General features: G+C 54.2%; 1 protein-coding gene and 2 long non-coding RNA genes across 3 annotated transcripts in view; 2 read left to right on the top strand and 1 right to left on the bottom strand.

The window, feature by feature from the left end:
- Positions 1 to 211: 211 nt before the first annotated feature.
- Positions 212 to 735, top strand: LOC138419015 (uncharacterized). The gene is made up of 2 exons (XR_011248837.1): positions 212 to 270; positions 621 to 735. It is a non-coding gene; the product is annotated as an uncharacterized lncRNA (long non-coding RNA).
- An 826-nt stretch (positions 736 to 1,561) lies between these two features.
- Positions 1,562 to 2,463, bottom strand: LOC138419014 (uncharacterized). The gene is made up of 2 exons (XR_011248836.1): positions 2,127 to 2,463; positions 1,562 to 1,776 (listed from the first exon to the last, which is right to left on the bottom strand). It is a non-coding gene; the product is annotated as an uncharacterized lncRNA (long non-coding RNA).
- Positions 2,464 to 2,523: 60 nt separating this feature from the next.
- Positions 2,524 to 27,077, top strand: part of BICRA (BRD4 interacting chromatin remodeling complex associated protein) — a 74,123-nt gene continuing 49,569 nt past the window's right edge. Inside the window, exon 1 of the mRNA XM_069551091.1 lies at positions 2,524 to 2,833. The gene's annotated coding sequence lies outside the window, so the exon portion shown is untranslated. The remainder of the gene's footprint in view (positions 2,834 to 27,077) is intronic.

A 27,077-nucleotide genomic window follows, 5' to 3' on the forward strand; every position in this document is an offset into this window, starting at 1 on the left:
AAATGTTCATTAGAAAATGTTGGGGGAGGTGAATTCTGGTGTCTGACTCTACAGTCCCATTGTACAGATGAGAACATGGAGGAGCTGCAAAAGTAGCCTGCCCCAGGTCCATCTGGTGACTCGGAGACAAACAGAACACCCAGGTGCACTGAATAAGTCCTTCCCCTGGATGGGCATCCCTGGGCCAAGTTGCTGAACCTCTCTGGGTCTCATCGCCAACTCCATTCTGAATCTGGAACTCCCAACTTGCACCTGAGCTGCAAAGTGAAGGTATGTGTCACTCCCCCCCAAAGGATAGCAGGTCTCTTTCCATTGGGGCCCATGTTGACCCCTCCTCTGGCCTTGGATGTTTGACCTCCTAGGGCTTTGCCAGCCATGGCTAGACTGGGGGCTTCTTTCATACTCATGCCTATTCCTGGGGACCTGGTCCAAAGAGAATGTCTGTAAAAGGGTGGGCATTATCTCATGGTTTCGTAGATCTTTCTGGAGCACTTACTAAGTGCCAGGTACTGTACAGGGGTGTGTGTGTTGGGGGTGGGGAGTGGTTACCACAGTGCACCAAATCAGCCTGCAACTGAGGGCAGGGGAAACTGAGGGTAAGCAACTTATTTGTTCAACAGACTGCGTACTGGGGCAGGAACCAGGGTGCTATTGGTCACAACTATATTCTTGGCAGACTGGATACTCATAAACAATACTTCCTGTATGAATGAATAAACTTGGATAGTCACCCCTGCAATGCCTCCTGTCTGCTAACTTTGAACCCCAGTCAATTCCCAAGTTCCGAGTCCCCCAGGATTGGCATCTCTGAGACATCAGTGCCACCCAGCTCAGATCAGGTCCTGCTTGCTGGCTGTGTGACCCTGGGCAAAACACTTCCCCTCTCTGAGCCAATTTAGTTTTCTACACTGCAAGGGGGGAGGCCTGGTGTGCTGCACTTCATGGGGTCACAGAGAGTCAGACACAGCTTCCAGACTGAACACCAAGGTGGGAATCACTAAAGACCTCCAGGTGGGGGTCCCTGGAGGTCTCTTCTGGTGAAGACTGGAAAAACAGCACATACATGAATACTCAAGGCATAGCCCCCTAGGCTCAATCTTGGCAGATGAAAGGCAAACTGCACAAAAATAATGTCTGTGTATACTGCTGTTCCTGGAAGGGTCACATACCTCCAAGGACTGTGGATGACCACTGTATAACTTATAGATTGACTACTGTCTTATGTTTGGGGCAATACATGTGCTCACATCTGGAACGGATAAAATTTCATTTTTGCTATAATAACAGCACTTATCTGCACTTCCTGTCAGGTGCTGCTCTCCATGAGAACATTCTCTCCCAATGACCCTATGAAATGAGGCCTGTTATTGATTTCCCCTTAGAAATGGAGGCACGGAGAGGTGAAGTAGTTTGCCCAAGGTCACACAGCAAAGGAAGTGGGAGGATGTGAACCAAGGGCTCACTGGTTGGCGTCAGGGCCCTGGACCTCCGTGGTCTCTTCAATAATATGCATAGTACCACCAAGATCCCAGGATCAATTCTAAAGCTTAAAACACAAAGCTTAAAACAATCACTCGTTTATTCAACACACATTATTATTGAGTCGCTTCGGTATGCACGTGGCTTTTCCAGGGCACCGGGGAAGCGGAAGATAACAGACCAGAGTGTAGGTGCCGTTGGCCTGTGCGCCCCGGAAGGGTAGCTCCGAGCTGTCTGGGTGCTCAATGGGCCCTGGGCACGGCGCAGGCCACACTGCAGGCGCTCTGCAAGCGTTCCCTGAAGGAATGCGCGAATCGAACTGTCACGCCCGCAAGGCGTACACAGCCCGGCGAGGCGGAAACAGACCCAACACCACCGAGGCGTCCCGGGGCTTCTGGGAATCCCATCTGCGAGGCCCGAGGTGGTAAGACAGGTCGGACCCGCGTCCCCGGCGCCCTCCCCGGGCCGTAGCAGCTCAAAAGGCCGACTGAGGTGAGTGAGCAAGCAGCGTTCGGGGTCCCGGCGAGGAGCCCCAGAACAGCCTCCGCCCGCCCCCCGCGCCTTCCACGCTTTTAACTCCGACTCCCGGCTCCTTCGCGATTCCACCTACGGGGCCTCCCGTATCCTCCATCCTCAACTCCCGCTACCTTTTCGAACCATCGGCGTTGCCCCTGCTCGCGTCCTCCCGCCTGGCGATCGTCCCCCGAGTCGGGGCGCCCAGGGTGAACGGCGCCCCCTCCCCAGCCGGCCCAGTCGAGCCCGAGGTCCGGGAGCGCCAATCCCTTTAGCCTCTCTCTCTAATCCGGAGCACCGCTCGAAGCTGTCGGTCGACTCCACCGGAGCCTGGGAAAGCGCGCCCCCGAACCCCCGGGACTCCGGCTGGGGAGGGGGCGGTGCCGGCGCGGAGGTCACCCTCCCGGGGCGTCCGCAGCTTCCCATTCGCTTGCGGGCCCGCCGCTCCGCGCCCAGAGCCGGAGCTGGTTCGCCGAGTCGCGGGGCGGGGCCTCTTCCAAGCCCGTCCCCCGGTGAGGGCGGAGGGAGGAGGAGGAAAGGGGGGGGCGGAACACAAAACCTGCAAGGTTTTTTTTTTCCTTTTGCATTTAATTAAAAAAAAATTTTTTTTTTTTTTTTTTGGTAAACCCGAGGGGTCCCGCCCGGAGCGGGCGCGAGTCCAGGGCGCCCGGGCCGCGGCGCGCGGCGGCGGCAGGGGCCTGGCGGAGGCCGCCGGGCGGCCGCCATGCAATCAGGCAGTGCGCTGACCGGCCCGGCCGGTCGGCCCCTTCTGGGTCCTCCCTTTGCAGCCCGTGCGGGGCCGTCTCGGAGACCCCGCGCCGACGGCTGCTCAAACATCAGGGTGAGTTTCTCACAATGTAGCAATTTCTCTTTAAATCTCTTAACTCTCTCTACCTGCGAGTCGGGGCTGTGACAGGGCGCAAAAGCGAGGGGGGGAGTGGGGGTTGGCGGCGAGGGTGTGTGTTGGGGGAGCCGAAGCCGGGGCCGAGCCCACCCCCCCGACACTCAACACTCAGCCCCCCAACCGGGGCGCAGCGCCCGCTGCCTCTTTTTCTGCTCCGCGCCCACCACCCCCGGCAGCTTCCCCCCACCCCCCGCTTCTCTCCCACCATCGCCGCCGCCCTTATCCTGCGGGGACCCCCCCGCCCACCCACCCCGGGCTCGCCTGCCCGCGCCCGGTGCCTCCCCGGCCCTCCCGCCGGCTGCCGGGGATACAATGGAGCGGCGGAAAAACGAGAGCTAACGTTCCACGGGGGGAGGGGCGGGGAGACCCCCTCCCCCGGCCCGGGGGCCCCCTCCCCTCGCTCCGCTCCCCGCCTTTCGGAGAAGAAGAGGGCCATGGGGGAGCGGATGGTGGTTTCCCGGCCGGAGCCGGCGAGCCTTCATCTTCCCCCTCTTCGCCCCGTGCCCTGCGCCCCCTCCTCAAATCACTCCTGGGGGTCCGGGGAGAAACAGGGCCTCTGGCAAGCTGGGGGGGGGGAATGGATGCGGAAGGCGGCCACTGGGTCTCCCCCTCCCCACCGCCCCTAAACAATGAAAGGAGTTGACTTGGTCCCCCCACCCCCCAGCAGTGAAAGGAGTTGACCCCCTCCCCCGCTAGCTGGCGGGTCCCGGAGGGGGCCGTTACGGGGAGGGGGGTGGGGGGGAGGAGGGAAGTGAGCCTTACCCCTGTCACCTCCCGAGATTTGGGGCGGCCCCCCATCTCCACCCCCTCGGCCGGGGAATGGGAGGCACCAGGCCCAGCCCGGGCACCGCGCTCGGGTGGTGACCTTTAGACAAAGGCAACCTTTTCCCTGGGGTGAGCCCGGCCGAGCCGGGCCCGAGGCCTCCCCGGGCCCCTGCGGAGGGCGGCCAGGCCGCGGGCACCCGGAGGGAGGGATGGAGGAGGCGGGAGGAGGGCCGGAGCCATCTGGTTTTCCCATCCCTGGTTGCCCCTCGGCGGCTTCTCCGGCTCCTGTCACGGGCGGCCCGCGGGGAGACAAGGGACCGGGGAGCTGCCCAGGCCTTGGTCCGCGGCCAGCGGCGAGCGGGGCGAGGAGCCGCGGGCGGGCTGGGGAGGCAGCGGTGATTGGAGCCTCGGCGGCTCCTTCCTCTCCGCACCCCTTTGTTTTGCTTTGTGGTTCTGAGCAGCTGAACTTCCCGGGAGGTGGGGTCAGAGGCCGCTGTGTCAGCGCTCCCCGGGAGGCCGGGGTGACAGGTCCCAGGGCTCCGGTGTGCCCGGGCCGGGGCTGCTGCTGCCCGTGCCCGGACTGATGCCGGCCAGGCGGCCCCTTTTGTCACAGCCCGCCTATAGTGTAACCGTCTAGGGGGATGTGTCTGCTTTCCCCTCACACCTCCTTTCGCCGGCTGCTCCTCAAGGAAACAGTTTTTCGGAACACCCCAGACTTCACGGCCTGAGATTTCGGATAAGCGCTCTGTGCTTTCAACCTCAACCCCCACTTGGGATGGGAGTTGGGCGGGGGGGCTCTGTCATCTCTGACCTGCTGGGGTGATGGGAGAACCAGGGAGGTGGGCAGATGAGGACCCCCGTGCCAGTGTCTAGCGGGCCTTAAGGGGTATGCTTACCTACACCCTCTGCCCCTCCCTCGGAGCTCCCCCACTCCTAGAAGCCGGAAATAACATCTCCCTACCCAGAGAGCACTTAGGGATTAGCCGCTGTTAGGTGAGCTACACACTGGCCACAACCCAAGGAGGAAGTTGGGGGGGGGCAGTTATGTGAGTCCCATTTTGCAGACAGGCTAATGGAGGCTCACCGCAGTTGAGTGACTCGCCCAGGGTCACACGGCCCCAGTCTGTAACCATCTCAAGTTTTCCCAGCTCAGCTCAAAACTGTTAGGTCTGCCTGTACCTGCTTTTGTCATTTTCATCCCTTTGACTTCAGCTGGGTCTCAAATGTAGAGGAGACGGGGAAGGAGTTGCCAAATTTTTTCTTTCCCCCCACAGAGTACGCGTAAGGGGTCAGCTGGGCTGAGGGCAGGGTGCTTTCACCTGCGGCCCAAGCAAAGCGTTCACCTGCAGGAGCAGAGGGTTGAAGACGTGGGGGTCGGGAGAAGGGGGGCCCCAGGCCTTGCTGCGTGGGGCTTGAGGGGGGTGGGCACTTGGTGGTTGGCCCCTCTGTCATCCTCTTCCTGCACCTGAGCTGGCTCTTGGCCCAGCTTGCTGCTCCTCAGCTTTGCTGGTAGGGACGCTGAACTACTTGGGAACTTCGCTGTGGCTCTGCCTGGCGACCCTGTGTGGTGCCGTGACACAGCTGGCAGAGAAGTCCCTGCCTATCCTCCCCGTGGCCCGGGTGGCAGGCTCCTTGTCCCACCCTGCGACCTCAGGCACCAGATTCAACTCACTTGTCCTCAGTTTCCTCATCGGCAGGGGGTGGGGGGACCATTAGAGCCTCTTTAACTGATCTCCCCGTGGCTGAAAGTTTTATCCACGCGTGTTATTTTTGTTTTCCCCTCACTCTGCGGGAATATGGCTGGCCTGTAGGGATGGGGAGGAATGTTGGGGGGCTGGGTTTTTGAGGGTGACCAGCAAAAGACCCTGGAGGAATTCCCTGTGGTGGATGAGCACCACAAAATAGTTTCACTTTGGTGACCCCCTTCCTCCAGCTTTCTGGGACCCTTTCCCTTCAGCACTTACTGGTGCCAAATAAACCCTTGGGTGGGTGGGTGGGTGTCTGGCATGAGGGAGAAGGGCTGTGGAGGGCCCAGCCTACCCTGGGAGGGAGGCTGTAGGGGTGACCTCCCCATTTTCAGATAAGGAAACTGCGGTCTGTGGCTGAGAGGGGATTCCAACCCAGACTGCAGGGATGAAGGGCTGGGGGTACCGTTGGAGAAGGGCGAACACTTTCAGGGACCCCTTGCGGATACTTTCCTGAGGTGACAGGCGTAAGAAGTCATAATAATCCCTGTGGGGTGGGGGCAGGAGGGGCGGGGCTGTGGGCCTCTCTGGAGTGAGTGCTTCCTGATTTTGGGGGGGTTGGGAGGGAAGTGGGGGAAGCATGAGTAAGGCCCAGGAGTGACAGGCCTATGCCCCGCCCCCTTATTTGCCAACTTCCTTCCCAGAGGCCTCCGGGGCCTTCCCCAACTTTCCCTGGGGATGTGGGGGGGGGGTCTCCCTCCTCTCCCCTTTGAAAGGGCCCAGGGGTCAGCGCCAAGCCCTGAGAGCCTGGCTGGAGAGGTCCTGGGGTGTGTGTGAGGGTCCTGGGGTAGGGGGTCACCTTTCCACCCCAGGCCCAGCCACAACCAGAGTCACCCTCCCCAGCTCTCCCCGTGGCTGTCTTGACTCCTGGTCTCAAGAATGCAGAGGGCTGCTGGTGGGGGGAAGTTAATTGGAAACAGGAAAACATGGCATTCCTTTCTAGACGGCCTGGGCTTGGAAAGCAGTGAAGGGTTGCCTTTCTGCCTCTCCTGCCCTGCAGGGGAGAGGGGTGGGGGGCATGGTTATCTTGCCTTGATCTCTTTGGGGTCTCTCCCTCACCGGGCTCCCTGACTTTTACTGGAAACAGCAAGTTGCCTGTTTTACATCCGTGGTATGAAACACTTTTCCCCGCCAAGCACAATCACTTGGGCGGCGCCCCCCCCCGCCCCCCCTCACTGGTTCATACCCATGTTTGTCCCGGGCACTCTGAGGGCGGAGGGCCTGAGTTGGCTCTCCAGTTAGGATGTGTCACTCTCGAGACACGTGGGAAATGTTTGGTTAACTGGTCCCCGAGGATTCCCTCCTCCTTCCTTCCCTAGACATCTCCCCTGCCCGGGGTCCCACCATTAGAGTTCTGTCCCCATCCACTGAAGCCTTTGTGTCTCAGCGGCACGCAGGATCCCCCCAGCGGGAAAGAGAGAGGGTTTTCTAAGACATCTCTGGCTTGGCAACAATGAGTATTGTGTCCTGAGTTTATGGATATTCGCTGATGCTGGGGATCTGCTGGCAGGAGAAGCTGGAGAGAAGGCCTTTGTGTCTCTAATTGTTCCTAATCAAACTTCCTGAGGTCTTCTGTATGCCTGGGCTCCAGGGCCCAGTTATGATATGGGGACCCAGTTCAGGAGGAGGGCAGAGAGAAGAGTTGTCTTCAAGGCTGCTGGAGGACTTGATCCATTCTGTCTGGGTGGTTTGCAAAGGCTCCAGGGACGAAACACCTTCTTTCTCCCTCTCTCTCTTTTTTTCCTCCTGAGTGATACCCAGGACAAATTCAAAATGCCAAACATAGCTCCCCTTTCCTCCTCTGGGACCTCCCTGGTCTCCCAGCTCCCCAGAGGCGACTCCTCAATCCTGATGTTCTGTGCACATACATTTGTGTACATGTGTATGTCTTTAAAAATATGTATTTTACACACGCTAGAACCCTCTGCCCATTGTCCTGCATGTTGCTTGTTTTGCTTCGTCTCCCTGGGAGACCTACACAGTACCCAGAGGGTTTCTCTGGATTTTTCTTGACTGTCTTGTATTCCTTGGTGTGGGCACGTCCTCCATGACTCAGCATGGACATGGAGGTGTTTCCTGATGTTTCTACCTGCCGAACAGGAGGACAGACAGCTGCTTGGTGTTTTAGGAAACGGGTATGCCGCCAGGATATACTGGAGGCAGGGATTGATGGGTCAAGAGCCTGCTATTTGTCATTGGGTCACACGAAGGAGGCACCTGTGCAGCTGAATCTTGAAGGAAGTCATTCCCCCTCCTGTTCAAGTCATCCCGCCAGTCCGCCCCATTGTCTTTGCTTCTCATGACCTCCTTGCCCCCTCCTTCCTGCCCGTAACTTGCACCCACCCCAGGTGGAGATCAAGGGCGTGGGTGCTGTTGGTTCAAATCCAGGTTCTGCCACTTGCTGGTTGAATGGCTGCAGGCTGAGGGCCTGCTGACTCTGGGACTCAGTTTTCCCTTCTGTTAAATGGGCCAGTCTCAGTACTTATCTTTGGAAACTTTGTTACGAGGATTAAATAGTATCTAACAAACTCATAGGTAGCCTAGTCTAGGCTGTTCGTGGCAGTGTCATCTGTCATTCAGTGGCAGCCCTATCACCTTAATCCTGGGCTGTGAACTCCCTTACTGACAGGCAGGGGAGGTGACTTTTGCACTTACTTGCAGTGTGACCTTGGGCGAGTGATCCTTCCTCAGGTCTTGGTTTCCTTGTCTGTGAAATGGGCCCGTGGCGTCTCCCTGGCAGGGCTGTAAGGGCAGGAGGAGGCAGTGGGCCGGCGGGCAGTTGGTGTTTGGGAATCAGCATCTGATGTTGCCGTTGTTTTCTCTATGATTACTTTTCTCCCATGGGCCCCATGCTGATTTCCCTGCTCTGAAAGCTTTCCATTGTCTTCCCAAAAGGCACCTAGGGAACGTTGGCATTCTGTACTGCTTGGCTGCGGAGGGCACAGGGCAGGCTGCTCTGGCATGCGGCAAGGCCGTGCGGCCCTGGGGTTGGACGGGGCCGCCCCGCTCTGGGCCTCACTCTCCTTACCTGGAGGAGTGGCTGTGACGGGAGACGCACCTTTGTGCTCACGGTTGTTGAGCGCTTCACATGGTGCCTGGCACATCGCCAGTGCTCAGCAAACGTTCCTGGTTGTTATGGTGATGATGATGGTAACGGTGCTGATCATGGTGGTGATGGCGGTGATGATGCTGACAGTGATGGAGAGGAGTACCAAAGTCTCCCGTGGAATTAGATACCAAGTCTTTGCCTCCTTCCCCTAAAACCCTGGGCAGACAATGTTGGTTATTTTAATTGAAAAGAAGAATCCAAGGGAATCAAGTGCCCCTTTGGGCCTCAGTTTCCTCATCTCTGACAAAACTCATGGGGTCACTGTGAGGCTTAAATGAGTGAAGATGTAGGAGAGCTTTTAAGACAGACCCTGGCTTGCAGGAGTGCACAGGGAAGGTTTGCTTTGCTTGTTGTTATTTTAACTTTTTATCATGGAAATTTTAAAGCACCCACCAAGAGTTGAGAGAATAGAATAATCAACCCCTGTGTATCCATCTCCAGCTTTGCCAGTTTTTCCTGATCCCCCTTCCTCATTTCTGCCCTTCCTTTCCCTTTTGTGCTAAAGTATGTTTAAGCAAATTCCAAACACTGTATCAGTTCAACTGTAACATTAACGTTTTTAATGGTATTATTATTTTTGGCATCCATAATCTACCATCATGTCTGGGATCTGCCCATTTCACAGGTGGGGGCAATCAAGGCTGCAGGCGGTAAGCTGTGGTCAGATTGTTCCATCCTGTCTTGGCCACCCCAGGCTTTGCACGCTGGTAGCTGTTTCACATCACGCATGCTTGGGGATTTATGCCTGGATGTGTATTGTGTGGGTTGGGGGTTCTGATATTCCGTGCAGAAATCACAGAGAAGGTGGGCTGTTGACAGAGGGATGGATAGATGACAGTGAGGGCTTCGGGTCCTCTCTCTGCCTCTCCTGACTTTGTGACTTGGAGGCAAGTTACTATCCTCCTCTCATTCCAGATTAGAGAAGCAGAAGTACAGGGATAATAACTGATGCTTCTTTTGAGAGCTTTTGCATTTGTTAAATAAGGTCCCGCGTGGAAAAGTGTTTTGCAAGTGCCTGGTTCTGAGTAAGCGCTTGGCAGGTCACCGCTGTCACTGTCGTGATTACTTCCAGGTGTGCCCCAAGGGGACTGTAACCAAAGGCTCCTTCCAGGGTTCAGAGGTCAGAGAAAGGGTCCATGTCTCTGGAGTCCCCCTGCCAGGCCCAGTTGCCTTTCTCCCCTCCTCTTGCTCACTCCGTCTCTCTGTAATTCTCCTTCGAAGTGTTTCTTGTCCTTGCCGGGGCGAAAGGGTTGCTGACTTCTCGATGACCCCCCCACCCCACCCCTTGTGTCCCGTAGATCCCAGCCTGGCAGCCTTGGGAGCGGAGTGAAGGAGTAATGTCTGGCTATGGCTGTGGGACCCTCGTTAATGACCCCTGGGGCCCTGGAGGGAGCCCCAGTGGCCTCCGCAACCTGTTCCCCCAGGACACCTGCAGATTGAGGGTCCCTGGGTCCCCTTTTTCCAGAGGAGGCATGCTGTCCTGCCTCTCCTTCACCGCATGGTGCTGGGCAGGCTGATGCCCACAGTACTGACCTCCTGGGACACTTGTGACAGTTGGCTGGGCTGTATAACCTCCCTCCTGTCCTTCAAGGAGGCACCTCATCCATCCTCAGACACTCAGCCCCCCAGGCGAGGTGGGGGGACCCCTGGAAGAATTCTCAGCTCTTTACCCAGTCAGGCCGGGTTCCCCTCGTCCTGGCAAGCTCTTGCCACACTGGCTTCATTCCTCTCCCCAGAACCTGCACAGTCACCTCCGAGTTCTGTGGATGTGTGTATTCTTTCACAGAGGTATATTTCCCTCTTATCCTTTCACCGGATGTAATTGACATACACAACAGAACGCACTGAGATGATCGATGCTTCTCCCTGAGTCTTGCCAAATGGTAGCCGCCTGTGTAATCCACACCCCGTCAAGACCCAGAGCGTTTGCATCGCAGCCAGAAAGTTCCCTTGTGCCCCCTCCTAGTCAACAGCCCCTCGCAGAGCATCAGAGCCCCTGGCCTGCTGCTCCCTCATGTCGGGGCTTGCAGGTCTGCCTTGCCTCTTCTCGAATCCCTTAGACTCTCGCAGACCTGCCTGGTCCTTTGGGTTGAACATCTCAGCATCACTGTCTTGAGACTTGGCCGTGTAGTCGTGGTCTCAGGATGGCCTGCCTGGTTTTCACCGAGCAGGAGTCCTTGGGAAGGTTTTCCCTCCTTTCTCTCCAGAGAGAGAGATCTTCCCGCTCCCCACCCCCCTGGAATCTCATCATTCAGGAGCCCCTCGCCTGGGTGCCTTCCTCAGCCCCTAGTCTGGGGATGCTGTCTCTGCTCACTACACCACCCCTCGTAGCTCTGTAGGGATGTAGATGTCCTGTGAGCGTCCCTCCAGGCCTGGCTTTCTCACTCGATTCTAAACTATGGAAGGAAAGAAACAGCGTGCCCGTGTTCCCAGCTCCTGGCGTGCAGTAGGAATTTTGGAGATGTTTGTTGACTGACCAACTGACTGACTGAAGGATGGAATATGTCACAGGGGTGAAGAAAGCCGAGCAGAGAGCTTGTGTTTGGAGTCACCATTCTATTTCTTAAAAAGTGTGACCCATTTGCTTCCAAAGCACCAGTGGTGTTTGCTAACAGTGCCAATCCCAGGCTCCCACTTGGAACGTATCTCCTGAGAGTCCTGGTGGGTGCGGCCCGGGCCAACTCAGCCACCTTCATCACTGCCCTGGACCTATCCCCTTAGCACTTTTATCACGCCCTACCCCTGAGTGCCCCTTCCTTGGCTCCGGATGCCCAGCCCTCAAAGCTGCAGGGCTCCGGACAGGAAGGCACTGGTGTCCCAGCTGCTCATGACCCTTGCTCCATAGGTGCTGTTACGTCCTGCCCTGGCTGCCTTCCCGGTGCCCAGTAGGCGCTCCCTAACTATCTACAGAGAGGGAGTGAATCAGGGCCCGTGGGGCAGGTCAGGACGGGAGCCTGGCCCTTGCTCAATGGAAAGACCGAGATGCGGGGCGGTGGGGGGGGTGCTCAAGTGCTGTCCCTCTGAGTTTAGTCACAGACTGGAAACCAGCCATTCTGTGTTCTGTCAAATCTTAGCTGTCGCTTGTAAGCTGCATCTCCTTTCATAGACGGATACAGACTCAGGTCTCGGTTGGTAACAGTTTTGGGAAAATCTCTCCATTCTGGCCTTCAGGTTTGTGCAACCCTTCGGGCTGCCCTGGTGGCTCAGATGGTCTCCTGCCTGCAATGCAGGAGACCCCGGTGCCGTCTCTGGGTCAGCAGGATGCCCTGGAGAAGGGAGTGTCTCCTCACTCCAGGGTTCTTCCCTGGAGAATTCCGCAGACAGAGGAGCCTGGTGGGCTGCAGTCCATGGGGTGGCAGAGGGTCAGACACGTCTGAGTGACTCACACTTTCGCTTTTCTGAATGCCTACGGTTTGCCCCCTACCTCTCAAAACTGCTTCATGAAGTGTTGCTTCTCTTTGTCAGATTTCTGTCTAGCTGGACAAGCAGAATTCCTGACGCCCACCCAGCTCTTCTCCCCCTCCCACAGTCCTGCTTTTTTTTGAGATCATTAAGGGGCAGGGCACCGCGCCTCCATTTGTCACGGGGACACCGAGCCCATTTCTGGGCCAAACTCTGTAGCAGGAGTTGTTGTTTATGAAATCGTGCCCGACTCTTTGCAACCCCATGGACTGTAGCCCACCAGGCTGCTCTGTCCATGGGATTTCCCCAGCAAGAATAATGGAGTGGGTTACCATTTTCTTCTCCAGGGGATCTTCCCAACCCAGGGATCAAACCTGAGTCTCCTGCATTAGCAGGTGAGTTCTTTACCACTGAGCCACCTGGGAAGGCCCTGTAGAAGAAGAGGGAGTTTTATCTAAGGGAGTTCCTAACATAAGCCTGCTTTAAGCAAACAGACAGTAAAAAAAAAAAAAAAAAAAAGGAAAAAAAAATGTATACACGTACATTTCCACATGTTCCATATCATTGTAGTTTGTATAATAGTTTAATAGTAAATGTAAATTTAGCACTATGATGAGCATGTAATAAATGTATATGTCATATACAAATATCTGCAAGTATAGATTTATAAGTGTATACAATCCCCTTTTATTCCGATCCCCTTCCCTGGCCCTCTGCCCTGGCAGATCGTTCAGTGCCCTGGCAAACTGTTCGCTCTGTTTGGTGGATTGTTGCTTTCTCCAGAGGCTCCTGCTGTATTTCTTCCTCTGTGTCTTTTTTGCCCAGCACCCCCACTCTCAGGCCCCGCCCCGTGTTGCCCCGTGTTGCCACTAGTCCATCTCGCCTGCTGCTTCTTCCTGCTGTGGGACTCCTTCGGTTGTGGTTATCAGCGGTGAAGTGTCTCTTCCAAGGTCAACACTGCTAGCTGCTAGTGGAGCAAGGATTTGAATCCAGGTGCTTCCTGCTAGTTAATTCAGACCCGCACAGCAGGCCTCTCCTGTCCCTGGTCTCAGAGCTCTACCCTCAGGGACTGGGAGGGGAGTAAGCCCCAAACACACCCATCCTCCCAGCTAGGTGAGATCTGTATCTCGGGAGTGTCTCCTGGGCTGGCCTGGAGGAGGCATGGCTGCTGGGCTATATTGATGCATCAGGGCAGGCTTCCTGGAGGAGGGGGGCTTCAGGGATGGAGGGTTGGGAGGGGGCTTTGGGCTGCAGCCCATTTCTAGCAGAGGATCCTGGGACGCTTTGCATAAAACTTCCAGGGAAAGAGGGACTAGGACACTCGGGTGCCCAGATTTTGTTGATGGGCCATAAGAGAAAGAGGGTTTCCAGGATGATCCAAGGTCACTGGCTTGAGCGACTGAGTGGATGCAGGTACCCTTTCATGGGACGCTGTAGTGGTGTCTGTGGTTTGGGGAGCACAAATCCCAGAGAAGAAAACTCCAGCACCCTCTTCACTGGTGGAAAGATGCAGACGGGAGGAATGAATGAACTGGAGGCGTCGCGAGTGAGAGACGCCAACCCAGAGTGATTACTCGAGCCCCAGGGATGGGGACAGGAGAGGTGGGAGCTTCTTTGGCCAAAACAGAGAGGGAGGAGCCTGGGTTTGATGGCCGGGGAGGGGCCCGAGGCAGACTGGAATATGGTGAGGAGGCAAGAAAGATGGATTGCTTCAGGGATAGAGGGGTGGATGAATGGAAGATGGCTGAATGGATAGTGGATAAATGGAAGGAAGGCAGGCAGATGGAGCTCTTGGCAGCCTGAGATTGAAAATCTGTATCTATTATCTGCTATCCTCTATGGCTCCCTAGTGTTCTCAGGTGAAAATCTAGCCCTCCCCTCCTCTCACGAAGCCCAGTAGTCTGGCCTGGGCTTATCTCCTTGACCTCATCTCCTGCCTTTTCACCTTGCTTTCTTCGGGCACCCAGCTGGTTCCTGCCCCCTCCCACCTTTGCTCTTGCCCCTCCTTGCCCTCATCTTTACCCACTCCTTCCTGTCTCTGGGCTCCTCGTCCCTTCCTGCAGGCCTCAGTTTAAATACCCTCTCCTCCAGGAAACCTTCCTTGATGACCCTGTCCAACTTCATCTACGTCACTTGGTTTATTTCCTTGTCAGGATTCGTCCCTCGGACCTGACTGGGAAGAAGTCCAGACTCAGTATTCACTGCATGAAAGAGGGGACAGGCTTAGAGACAAAGATTCCTAGGATTGGCACAGGCTTAGAGAAAAAGAGAGAAGGAAGATTCTAGAAGAGGCAGGAGGGGGTGGTGCTGGTTGGGCTCAAGAGTGAGGTTTCATAGGTCAGGAGATGAGGAGGAGAGGGGAGTGAAGGCAGAAGAAGGGTGTTTGTGTAGTTGGGAAGGAGTTCAGGAGGCCAGTGCAGACCTGCTTGGAGACGGGAGGAGAAGGTTGAGGGGAAGCTGGTGGTATTGCCAGCTGCTAGGAGGGAGGGAGCTTTGGCAGTCCTGCCGCGGCTGGGAGAAGGCAGCTGCCTCTTATCTTTAGAGGTCTTAAGAGCACGTGCTGAAGCTAAGTCACTTCAGTTGTGTCTTACTGTGATCCCATGGACTGTAGCGCGACAGGCTTCTCTGTCTGTGGGATTCTCCAGGCAAGAAGATTGGAGTGGGTTGCCATGCCCTCCTCCAGGGGATCTTCCCGACCTAGGGAGCGAAGCTGTGTCTATTAGTCTCCTGCATTGGCAGGCGGTTCTTTTCAATAGCGCCACCTGGGAAGCCCTAAAGTGAAGCTGTTTCTGCCCGATTAAGAGCAGGCGGTGGTCCTTAGTTTGAGGATTCTTTGGCGAACCTGTTTGGAGGCCACTGACCTTACCCCCAGAGAAATGCATGCTTGACTCTACATCCCAACCTTTGGTGGAGGATTTCGGGGCCGGGAGGGTGGATCCAGTTACCATAGCAACACTAATAATAACAGCTCACTTGATGCTGCGCACTGCTGTAGCGCCTTCCCAAGACCTGACTCCGTTACACACGTGGAAACTTAGGAGGTAGGTGCAGTGGGCAACCCCCATTGTACAGAAAGGCTGAGGGTGGGCGAAGATGGGGGCAACTGGATGAAATGGTTGGATGGCATCGCTGGCAATGGACATGAGTTTGAGCAAGCTTCAGGAGATAGTGATGGATGGGGAAACCTGGTGTGCTGCAGTCCATGGGGTCCCAAAGAGCAACTGAACAACAGTTACAAGTTGTACAGATGAGGAGACTGAGGCCCAGGGAGGTTAAGTGACTTACCCGGAGTCACACAGCTGCTGAAGGCTAGAGGGGATTCCCGCCCATCCCTCCCCTCAACTGCCTCCCAGACTGCCCAGTTTAGCCTCAGAGCCCAGGCTTTTAGCCATAAAGCCTCACTGCCTGCTTGTTGCAGGGGCCAGGACCAAAGCCCATAGTGCAGAAGCTGCCCTTCCCCCTTCCTACTATTGCCCTGGGATCTGGCCTGGTTTGTGGGGGGGGGGGGGGGGCGGGGGTGGGTGGGTGGGGGTGGGGATGGGGTGGTCTCGGCTCAGCAGGAGGCCTCCCTCCCTCCTCTTTCTCTCCACTCCTTGGTGTCGTTATTAACATAACCTTGTGCTTCCTCTAGGCAACAGATATGTTTGTGAGTTTGTGGGATGTGTTTGTGAGTTTGTGATGGAGCCGGGTGGGTGACTGAGTGTAAGTCAGTGAGGCCTGCCCGAAGGGGTCAGGACTCCAGAAGGCAGATTTGGCTGGGCGCAGGACCTTCTCCACCCCGCTCAGCCTCAGTTTCCCCATCAGCAAGAAGGGCCTGATGCCTGCCTCGCAGAGGTTTCATAGATGACGTCACATGTCAGCAGAAGTGTTGTAAATTTATGGCAGTAACTGGCTTCAGTGGTGTTTCAACATTCAGAATATTTCAGAGCCGAGAGCAGGCTAGATGAGGTAGAACAGCTCCCATCCGGGCAGGGCAGCTCTCCTTCCCCAAAGAGGCTAAAGATTTTTGCAGCAAATACTATTTCTGCTGCTAATATTGGGTGGGCCAAAAGAGTTCGTTTGGGTTTTTCCAGAACAGCTTACGGAAAAACCTAAAGGAACTTCACCCAGTGTATCTGTGACCGTTTATACTAAGCGGGATATGGAAGGATGGTCACGGCAGGTCAACTTTTGCCTTCCCCCCACCCCTCAATTCGAGTAAAGTGGGGGGTGGGGGAAAGGAGTTGGTTTTTAGAGATTTTTGAGGTCGGAATTGCAGAAATAGGGTTGTAGACAGAAACGATCTACCTCTTGGGGTGTCTGTGGAGTTTCATTGAGATAAGGTACCATCCAGGGCCTGACACTCAGTAAGCCCGTTGTAGAGGTTGGTTGCTGTTATTATCACTAACCAGCCTTTAGTCTGTACCTGCTGGTGCGGACAGGTTGGGCTGTGTTGCAGATCAACATCCACCTTGAGCATGAATCCCTTGGGGAGCCTGTTCAAGTGCAGGGTCTGTGGCAGCCCTCAGACTCTGCATTTCCGGCTGGCTCCCAGAGGACACGGAGGCTGCCCTTGGTCTGGGGCCATACATTTGAGTAGCAAGGGATAGAGTGGTTTCTGGATGATTTCTGAGTTGCTCCAAGGGTTCTGCCCTGGATGCTAAAGTGAAAGTGTGAATTAGTCGCTCAGTCGTGTTCAGCTCTTTGTGACCCCACAGACTGTAGCCCACCAGGCTCCTGTGTCCATGGGATTCTCCAGGCAGGAATACTGGAGTGGGTAGCCATTCCCTTCTCCAGGGGATCTTCTCCATCCAGGGATGGAACTGGTCTCCTGCCCTGCAGGCAGATTCTTTACTGTCTGAGCCGCCAGGGAAGCTAAGGTAAGGTGAAGTCGCTCAGTCGTGTCCGACTGTTTGCGACCCCGTGGACTGTAGCCCACCAGGCTCCTGTGTCCTTGGGATTCTCCAGGCAGGAATACTGTAGTGGGTAGCCATTCCCTTCTCCAGGGGATCTTCCCCATCCAGTTATCAACCCGGTCTCCTGCCCTGCAGGCAGATTCTTTACCGCCTGAGCCACCAGGGAAGCTAAAGTCAGATTTAACTCTTTGGTGGTGGTTCAGCCTTTGCGACCCCCGGAACTGCAGCGCACCAGGCCTCCCTGTTCCTCACCACCTCCCGGAGTTTACTCAAACTCATATCCATTGAGTTGGTGATGCCATCCAACCATCTCATCCTCTATCGACCCCTTCTCCTCCTGCCTTCAGTCTTTCCCTGCATCATGATCTTTTCCGGTAAGTCGACTTCGCATCAGGTGGCCAAAGTATTGGAGCTTCAGCTTCAGCATCAGTCCTTCCAATGAGTAGTCAGGGTTGGTTTCCTTTAGGATTGACTGGTTTGATTTCCTTTAGGATTTAACTCTTTGAAATTAAAAGTGAAGATGTCAGTCACCCAGTCATGTCCGACTCTCTGCGACCCTGTGGACTGTATAGCCTGCCAGGCTCCCCCGCCCATGGGATTTTTCCAGGCAAGAATACTGGAGTGGGTTGCCATTTTCTTCTCCAGGGCATCTTCCAGACCCAGGGATTGAACCTGGATCTCCGGCATACATGCGGATTCTTTACCATTTGAGCCGCCACTCTAGGGCTTACCAACTTGAAGGCAGATCCGTATGAATTATTATATAGGGGGAAGAAAGTCATATATAGCACCGTGAAAGTCTTTTCACCGTCCCCTCATCCTGCCCCCTCCAGCGGGCCTTCTGTGAGGAGTTTGGGGTGCATTCATTCTGCCCCTCTATTCTATGAGCACATTTTTCTCCCCTCTTGATCGCATGTTTCATATGAATTATTTTACACCAGGCTCTTTTAGCTCGAATAAACGTCTTAGAATTATTTCCGTGACAGCAATCTCGGACTCCGTTCTTTTTTTGTTTTTTTTTTTTCTATTTATTTATTCATTTTAATATTTATGTTCTTGGCTGCACCTGGTCTTAGTTGCACCATGTGGGATCTAGTTCCCTAACTAGGGGTCAAATGAGGGCCCCCTGCACTGGGAACTCAGAGTCTTAGTCACTGGACCACCAGGAAAGTCCCTCTTTTTTTTTTTCTTTTTTAATTGAAGTATAGTTGATTTATAATGTGTTAGCTTCTGGTGTATAATAAAGTGATTGAGTTTATATATATATTTATTCGTGCACACATTCTTTTTCATATTCTTTCCCATTATGGTTTATACAGACTGTTTAGTACAGTTCCCTGTTCTATACGGTAAGACCTTGGCATTTGTCCACTCTGAATATAATAGTTTGTATCTCTAATCCCAACCTCTCAATCCTTCCCTCTCCCCTGCCCCCCTAGAACTCTTTCTTTTAGCAAACTAAAAGAGTATTCCATAATTTATTTAACCTCTACTTAGTGGACTCTTGGTTTTGTTTTCTTTTGGCTACCAGGTTTTACTGTGAGCCTGTATGTATCTTTGAGCTTCCTGGTGGTTCAGTGGTACAGAGTCTGCCTGCCGAGGCAGGAGACAACGGGTTCCATCCCTGGGTCAGGAAGATCCCCTAGAGGAGGAAATAGCAACCCACTCCAGTAATCTTGCCTGGGGAATCCCACGGACTGGCAGCTACAGCCCATGGGGTTGCAAAGAGTCAGACACGACTGAGTGACTGAACAGAAAGGGTGTGAGGTGGCACGGTCTCCTAACCCTGTTGCGCCTCCTCACCAGTATCTGAGTGTCGCCTTTAGTGTTTTCGGATATATTCCTGGGCACGGAATCGCTGGGTCATCTGGTAATTCTCTCTCTAGCTTTCAGAGGAACCACTGTTGCCCACGGTGGCTGCGCCCTTTCACATTCCCACCGACAGCACACAAGCGTCCCAGCTTCTTCACATCCTTGCCCACAGGGGTTGTATGGTCTTTCCCCCACCCCGCCCCGCACTTGAGTGTTTGAAGTCCAGTGTGTATTTTCCACTCAGAACATCTTGTTGGACCAGCTCTGTTTCCGGGGCTAGGAAGTCATGTGAGACTGCTGCGAGTGGATGGTGCAGGCTTAGACCGTTTGTGTTTGCCCTCGTTACTGATGCGGCTGTGTTGAGATCTCCCATCTTGCTGTTAGTTTTCAGTTTATCTCCAGTGTCCCGTGTTCCTTTTTCCCTTGTTTGCAGACTCCTTTAGTTTGAGCAGTTTGGCATTCCATCTTATCTCCACTAGGAGCTGATTCACGCTGTCTCTCTGCTACGCTAGCGTTTCCATTCTGCATCTTTGACCAGGACTTGGGCTGCCATTCGGAGGGAGATGGGAGCCACAGCAGGCTTTTCAGCTGGGGAGTGACCCGACCTGACATTTTTGTATCTGCACCTGCAGTGGCTTGTGCAAGAGGGTTTCTACCGGCCAGATTCCTGGAAGGGGACTTGCCAAGGCAAAGGGAAGTGTCCACTGAGGATTAGGGAGGCAGTGCCAAGTGGCATTCCAGAAAGGCCTCACCGTTCTCAGCCTGGCAGATAGCAGCCAGAATTTACTGAGTGACTGCTCAGTGCCAGGCATGTGCCAGACCCTGGAGTTGCTGCTGAGAATCAAGCCAGGTCCCGCTGCTTAGATAACTCTCGTCCTGGAGATTTGGGGCAGCCTCTGGAGCGGCCTCTGAGCTCAGAGGAAGGCAGAGCTTTCAGAGGAACCAAAAAAGGAGAGGCCAGAGGCCGTTCTAGGTGCTGGAAGGAGGCTTGGCCCAGCCTGGGTGGTGTGAGTGTTGGCTGGATCCGGAGGCCGACTCTGTTCGTCTGGAGACTGTGTGTGGGGGTTCCCCCTCCATGTGGGCCATGTCGGGGTACAGCTGAGAAGTAAAATAATAGTACCTCACTCTCGGGGCTTGTTTGGGAGGGTTCAGTGGGAGGCAGACAGCACATGGGTGGGTGGTTGACTAATTAATCCCCACTGGGAGGGGATCAGCATCAGGAACCGGGCGGCCTGACCTAGGGTCTGGTATGACTGTGTTCTGGACGTGCTTAGGGCCTATTGCAGATACACTTGGACTTGGAGCCCCAAGCTGTCTCCTTCCTTGGGCCAACTGCACCAGGCCTCTGTTCAAAGAGGATAAAAAAAACAGAGGCTGCTTCCCTGGAGGGTGATAAGGATCCAGTCAATGAGGTGATAGCTACGTGGCACTCGGGGCCCCCTGTACCAGTCAGGCTCCATAAAGGTTGTTGCTGTCTAGGCACTCGGTCATGTCTGACTCTTTGCGACCCCACGGACTGTAGTCCGCCAGGCTCTTCTGTCCATGGGGATCCTCCAGGCAAGAATACTGGAGTGGGTTGTCATTTCCTCCTCCAGGGGATCTTCTCGACCCAGGGATCGAACCTGCAACTCTTTCATTAGCAGGCGGATTCTTTACCACTGAGCCACCAGGGAAGCCCTTCCGTAAAGGTTAGCTATCATCATTATTAATTTAAGGCTTATAGGCAACAGCCAGCTCCTTCCAGACCCCTCAGGACTGAGACCCCAGAGATACAAGGTCAGTGGCTTGGGGTCAGAAAAACTGTGGAGCAGGGATCTGAAGCCAGGTTTGTCGGACCTGGGCTCAGGGGCTCCCCACTTCCGGACTTTGGGAAAGCCTCATGCTTAACATAGAGACCCTTCCCTTCTCACAGCAGCACGCAGAGCAAGACACACTCAGGGTAACAGCACCTCCATCAGTGGTGGTAACAGGAGCTCACCTGCGGTGCCTCGTCAGGCACCTGACCTGAAGCGAGGCTATTTATAGTCTGTCTTTGTGCTCTGTGTGAATATTCATATATTTGGCTGCAGAAATATTAGCGTCTGATTCCCGGTGGTGTCCCACAGCCGGTTGTGGGTGGTCCATCATAGACACGTGCTCATCGCAGCACCTGGCCAAGTCTGTAGAAGAATCTGCTGCTCAAGAAGCATCTCCCCTCCAGGGTTTTGAACAAAGCCTCGGGGACCTCTCAGCACGTGGATTCTGTCGCCCGCTGGCCCACCCTGCAGGGTGCAAGTTGTCCATGCAGTGATACTGGGTGGTGCTTACTATTCAGGTTCTGCGCTTCTTGGTAGACTGTGCAGAATGAGCAGCCGCGTCAAGCCTTGGTGGGTTCCAAGGGCAAGGACGCTGGGTGGGCAGCAGGAGTGGGTAGAGAGGCTTCTGGAAGCCTGTACCCTGCACCTGGGAGTCTGGAGTCTGTGTTGGGCCTTGACTGGTGGTGAGGAGGAAGGGGGAGCGTGAAGGGCCAGCCCTTGTGATGCAGTGCTCCTTGTGCCGACAGACGTGGTGTCCAGGGAGGCCACGCGGTGGAAATGGGCGTGAGAGGACTTAAGGGCGAGTGGGCAAGGGAGCAGGTTTTTCACTTTTGCCTCCAGCCCTTCCCCCTCTTGGGCTTCCCAGGCGGCACTAGTGGTAAAGAACCGGCTTGCCAATGCAGGAGATGCCAGAAACCTGGGTTGGATCCCTGGGTCGGGAAGATCCCGTGGAGAAAGGACTGGCAGCCCGCTCCAGTACTCTCGCCTGGAGAATCCTCATGGACAGAGGAGCCTGGCGGGTTACAGTCTATGGGGTCGCAAAGAGTTGGGCGTGACTGAGCGATTTAGCACACGTACACATCCTGCTCTGCTGAACACTGCCCTGGATTGTTTCACAGGCACCTCAACCCAAACCCATCTGACACCTAGCTCCCCTGCCTCCCCCCAGCGACGCACAGATAAACAGCGGCCAAGAAAGCAAAGCCTGCCTCTCTCTAGTTTGTCACCGTCTCGGTCCATCCATCCTCCCACTGGCCTGGGTCAGGTACTTTGGCGTCATCCTTGACTCTTTCTCTCTAATTTTTCTTTCTTTTTTTTTTTTTGGCCATGCTGCGCAGCTTGTGGGGGTCTCAGTTCCCTGACTGGGAATTTGGACTTGGCCCTGGCAGTGAAGGCGCCGAGTCCTAACCACTGGACTGCCAGGGAACTCCCAGTTTGAATTTTTCTTATTGTGGTATAAGCAACACACGACGTGAAACTGGCCGCCTCACGCCTCTGTTATTCACACGTTGTGTCGATGCCTGTCTTCTCTCCCCTGTTGGTCTACCAGCGTAGCCTGGGAGCTCAGCTTGCAGGAGACCTCCACGATCTGGCCCCTCTCCCCACCTCCTCCGCAGCCCCCAGCCCCATCCAGCCACCCAAAGGAACCCTGTTACAACCTGAGTCTGCTCAGAGCCCTCGTGGCTCCTGCCAATCAGTAAATACCCAAGAACTCTGCTCACCGGTGCACTACCCACTGGACGAGCCGTGCGTGTTCCAGAAGAGAAACACGCTAGATTTCAAAGCCTTGAGAGGAGGAAAGAGTCAATCTCCCATTAACACCGTTTTTTATATTGATGACACGTTGAAATGATCATATTTGTTTATATCACATGGTGGTGGTTCAGTCCCTAAGTCATGCCTGACTCTTGTGACCCCATGGGCAGGTAGCCTGGCAGGCTCCTCTTCCCTGGGATTTAGCTGGCAAGAATACTGCAGTGGGTTGCCATTTCCTTCTCCAGGGATCAAACCCATGTCTCTGAAATCTCCTGCTTTGGCAGGCAGATTCTCTATTGATAAGTAACTCTATGTATAACATAAATTAAAATATCTATTAATGTTTATTCAATAAATAAGAACTAAATATATATAAATTAAATATTTATAAATACTTAGTTGAATATGTTATATTGTTCTTTTTTTGTCTCCATCCTACCCTCCTCCAGAACGTAAGCCCCAAGTGAACAGGGATCTTTGTCTTGTTCACAGCCGTCCCTCCAGCTTCTAGAACAGAGCCTGGCACGCAGCACATGTCCCAAGCTTTAATTGCTGAATGGGTGAATATTTAGTGAATGAGGAACTCGGGAGGATGTGAATTAGCCATAAGAAAGTGTGTTGAGCAGGGAGAGAAGAGGAAGTTGGGAAGAGCAGAAAAAAGGCCCCGAGTGGGTGTCAGGGACGCTAGGGAACAGGCTGGCAGAGGAGACAGGGAGAATGCCGGGGAGGGGGTATCTGAACTTTTATCTGAACTGTGGTTCCCTCATTTACTGGGTAACCGTGAGTCAGTGACTTGCCTCTCTGGGCCTTGTGGCCTCATCTGTAAACAGGGGGAAGAGTAGCTGTTTGTTCACGTATTCAACAGATATTTCCTGCTCTGCTGCCACGTGCCAGGCACTGTAGTAGATAAAGTAGGCGGCGTCTGTTGTTGCTGCTTGGTCACTAAGCCGCGTCTGACTCTTGAGAACCCACGAACTGTAGCCCACCAGGCTCCTCTGTCCATGGGATTTCCCAGGCAGGAGTACCGGAGTGGGCTGCCATTTTCTTCTCCAGGGGATCTTCCCGACCCCGGGGTCGAACCCGCGTCTCTTGTGTCTCTGGCATTGACAGGGGGGTTCTGTGCCACTGAGCCACGAGGAAAGCCTCGCAGGCAGCGTCTTCCCCCTCGTTTGCCCTAGCCTGGGCTCCCACTTCCGGGGTCACGTGGAGTTAAGTCGAGCACTGTAGTGGCCTGTGGTAAACCTCAGCTCCTGTTACGGGGTGGGCTGTTGGCTTCAGCTCTCCTCACTGGTAAAGTAGGGATGCAGGGCTGTCATGGAAGCCTGAGTCACGGTGCTGTATACCTGAGGTGACGGGAGGTTGTACATCAGCTCTAGATCATTTCCGGTGATGGTGGCTTCTGAGTGGGCGCGCTCAGTTTTGATGTGGTTTCGGGCTGGAGGTGCAACTTGTGTCTTCATCATGGAGTTTGTGTTTCTTTTTAAACTAAGAACCTGTTGTGGCTTAGAACGCATTTTGTGGATGTGACATCTCTGTCCTTGAACGAGACCCTGATCGTGACCCTGATGCTTCGCAATAGGCTCCTCTGAGCCGGACACACCTGGTTTACTCTGGGACGTGCAGAGACTCAGTTTCCTTTCATTCCCTCTCTGGAACTTCAGCAAAAATGTTCTTCATCTGGCAGGCTGCTGAGTCAACCAGCCTTCATTTGGGGGTGGGGGGGCGGTGTTTATAAGTTAGCACAAGTCGTGCTAGCCTCTGTTAACAAATAAGCCCTTTATTCTCCAGTGGCTTAAGTATATTAAGCAGCTTAAAAGTATTTTTCTCCCACATGTTATAGACCAAGGAGGGTGTTTCTGTTGGGGCGGCTTCACATGCCTCCATCCAGAGAACCGGGCTCCTTTCCTCGTGTGGCTCTGCCCTCCCCTTAGTCTGTGGGGTCCACTGTAGATGAAGAAGCGTGGAGGGATGTCTTTTGTGCCAGGCCTGGAAAACACGAGTGTCACTTCTGCCCACATGCTGATGGCCAGAATCCAGTCACGTGACCACACCCAGCTACAAGGGGTGCTGGGAGATGTAGTCCAGGAAAAGAAAATGGCTGGGGGGGGGGCGCCGACACAGTCCTCGCCACATTGGGTGTGTGTTTGTAGTTGCCCGCATGGCCAGTCGAGTGAGTGGGAAGGCCTCAGATCTGTGGGAGGGGATATCTGGATTAGCTGTTCTCCTCACTTTTGAACCTGTAGTCTCTGATGAGACGTATTTCACACTGTGACCCACAGAGGTACACACTTGTGCCTCTGAAACAAAGTTCTGTGGAGCACTTTGCCTAACCACTTTCGAGTCCTTCAGCAATCCGTTTTTCTGAGTTTAATTCAGTTATTTTCCCTTCGTTGTTTCAGTGATGGTTGAGACCCACTACACTGATTGCATCACTGCTCAAATTTTGCAACCCACAATTTGAAAAAACAGTGAAAAAAATGAAAGTAGAAATGTGAGAAAATTTGGACTGTTGGCAACCTCTAGACTCCTGAGAGTAACGCCTCGGTCCCCTTATATAGCCCAGGCTCAGACCCAGAAGCAGACCCAGAGGCATTGAGGCGCTTCTGGAAGGTTAGAACACTTAGAACCAAATCCCCTCACTTCCCCTGCTTCCCCATCCACCCCCCTCCCCCATCCTTTCTAATACCTCCACCCGCTTCACGATGATCTAATCGTTCTTGGTGCCAGTCAGGCTCATTCCTCCCCCAGGGCCTTTGCACTCTCTGTTCCCTCTGTCTGGGATGCTCCCCCCCCCCCCACCTATTTGCCAGGATCCCGCCTCACTTCAGGCTTCCCAGGTGGCTCAGTGAGTGGTTAAGAATCCACCAGCAATGCAGGTGACCTGGGTTTGATCCCTGGGTCAGGAAGATCCCCTGGAGGAGGAAATGGCAACCCACTCCAGTGTTCTTGCCTGGGAAATCTCATGGACAGAGGAGCCTGGTGGGCTACAGTCCATGGAGTTGTAAAGAGTTGGACAAATTGAACAATGACTATTGGCCAGTATCGCCTTGTAGGTGACTTTGTTTACCAACTTAGGATTTGTTTCTTCCCTGAGGGGTCTGCCAGCACCTGGGGCATAGTTGGTGCTCACTCCTTGAGTGAGTGAATGTAATGTTTTTGGTTTTGTTTTTTTCTCTGCCTGGTGGGAAAGCAGCTTCTCTGATCAGCATTTTGGAAAGGTAGATTGTCCTCTATGGAAAGGGATTCCCAGGAATGCTGTGGAATCAATAGCTTGAAGCAAGAACTTAGTCTGTAGATGATTATTTCATCAAAGGATCATTGAAGGAACCGTGCAGGTTTTCCTGTCTTCTGCGGAAGTAACAGTTCTAAATCTCACCTCTTAACCAGCTTCACCTTCCGAGGCACCGCAAAGCCGGGGTGGAGGGTGGGAGCCAGGGGTTGGGGAGGGGTGGAGTGAGGTGGGGATTCCCTCAGGTCCTTTCCCTCCCGCCCCCTGGGCCTGAGTTGCTCTGTGTGGATGTGTTTTTAGTTTTTGTTGAAGCAGGAAGGTTCCTCTGTGTGCTGGGTTTTGTGTTTTTGAAGTCTAAAGGCATCTATGCCTCTGAGATCAACGCTTTACACACTTAAGAAATTCTACAAACCCAGCACATTTCACAGGCCTTTGTGGTTTCTGTGTTTTCTTGCCCGTTTTTGGCTTTGGTGGGGTTGGGGCAGGGTGGGTAGAATGAGAGGTTAAAGCTTCGTATTCAGCCCTTGTAGGGGCCCTCCGGCGTCAACCAGAGGGAGGCGACCCAGGGATTCGCCTTGGTGATGAGGTTCCCACCCGGATCCTATAGAGAACCCAGGAAGTACAGCCAGGACTGGAAGCCTGGGGTCCAGGTGCTCCCTGTGTATTTGATGGGGTGGAGGGTGTCACATTGAGGGGATATGCCCTGGGAGGATGTGTGGCCTGGGAAGTGTGGGTTGGGAGTCAGGGTCCGAGTGGGGGTGGCGGTGGGCTGCGTGACCAGTTTCTTCTTTTTTTTTAAAACTTGCTTAAAATTTCTGTTTTTTTCTTTTTGCCTTTCTTCTTTCCCTTGCTTATTTATTTCTGAATTATTTCTCCCGTATCTCGCAGCATGTGGGATCTTGGTTTCCCTGCCCCCTGCATTGGAAGGCAGAGTCTTAACCACTGGACTGCCAGGGAAGTTCCCCCACCTTGCTTCAAATTGTGAACAGCTGAATCGAGATAGAGTTCACACACCACAGAGTTCATGTACTCCATTTAAGGAGTACAATTCATTGGTGTTTCGTACGTTCCCAGAGTTGTACAGCCATCCCCGATCTAGTTCCAGGACGTTTTCATCCTCCCTGATAGAAACCCCAGTTCCCTTAGTTGCTCCCCATTTCCCCTGCCCTCCAGCCCCTGGGAACCCGTAGTCTGCTCTCTGCCTCTTACGGGCTTGCCTCTTCTGGACATTTTATATAAACAGAACCCGCCACTATGTGGCCTTTTGGTCTGACTTCCACAGAGTGTGTTTCCAAGGATCACCCCTGTTGAAGCATGTCTCAGAGCTTCGCTCCTTCTTTTTCAACACTGAGATGCTTGCATGCCATTCATTTCTCCCCTTTAGAGCATGTCATTCAGTGGGTTTTAGCACATTCACAGAATTGTGCAACCGTCACCACACTCGAGTTCTAGAACAATTTCATCACCCAAAAAGAAAGCCTGTACCTATCGTCCCCTGGCCCCTGGCACGAAGCCCCACTTTCTGCCTGTGGGGCTTTGCCTTTTCTAAACATTCGAACAAACAGAAGCCTGCAAGATGTGGTCGTTTGTGCCTGGCTGCTCCCTCTTTGTCTGCTGTTCTCAAGGCTCATCCACACCGTGGCGTGGCTCAGTGCTCCCCCCCTTTTCCTGGC

The sequence above is a fragment of the Ovis canadensis genome, chromosome 14 (assembly GCF_042477335.2).
Source record: "Ovis canadensis isolate MfBH-ARS-UI-01 breed Bighorn chromosome 14, ARS-UI_OviCan_v2, whole genome shotgun sequence".
Classification (NCBI taxonomy): domain Eukaryota; kingdom Metazoa; phylum Chordata; class Mammalia; order Artiodactyla; family Bovidae; genus Ovis; species Ovis canadensis.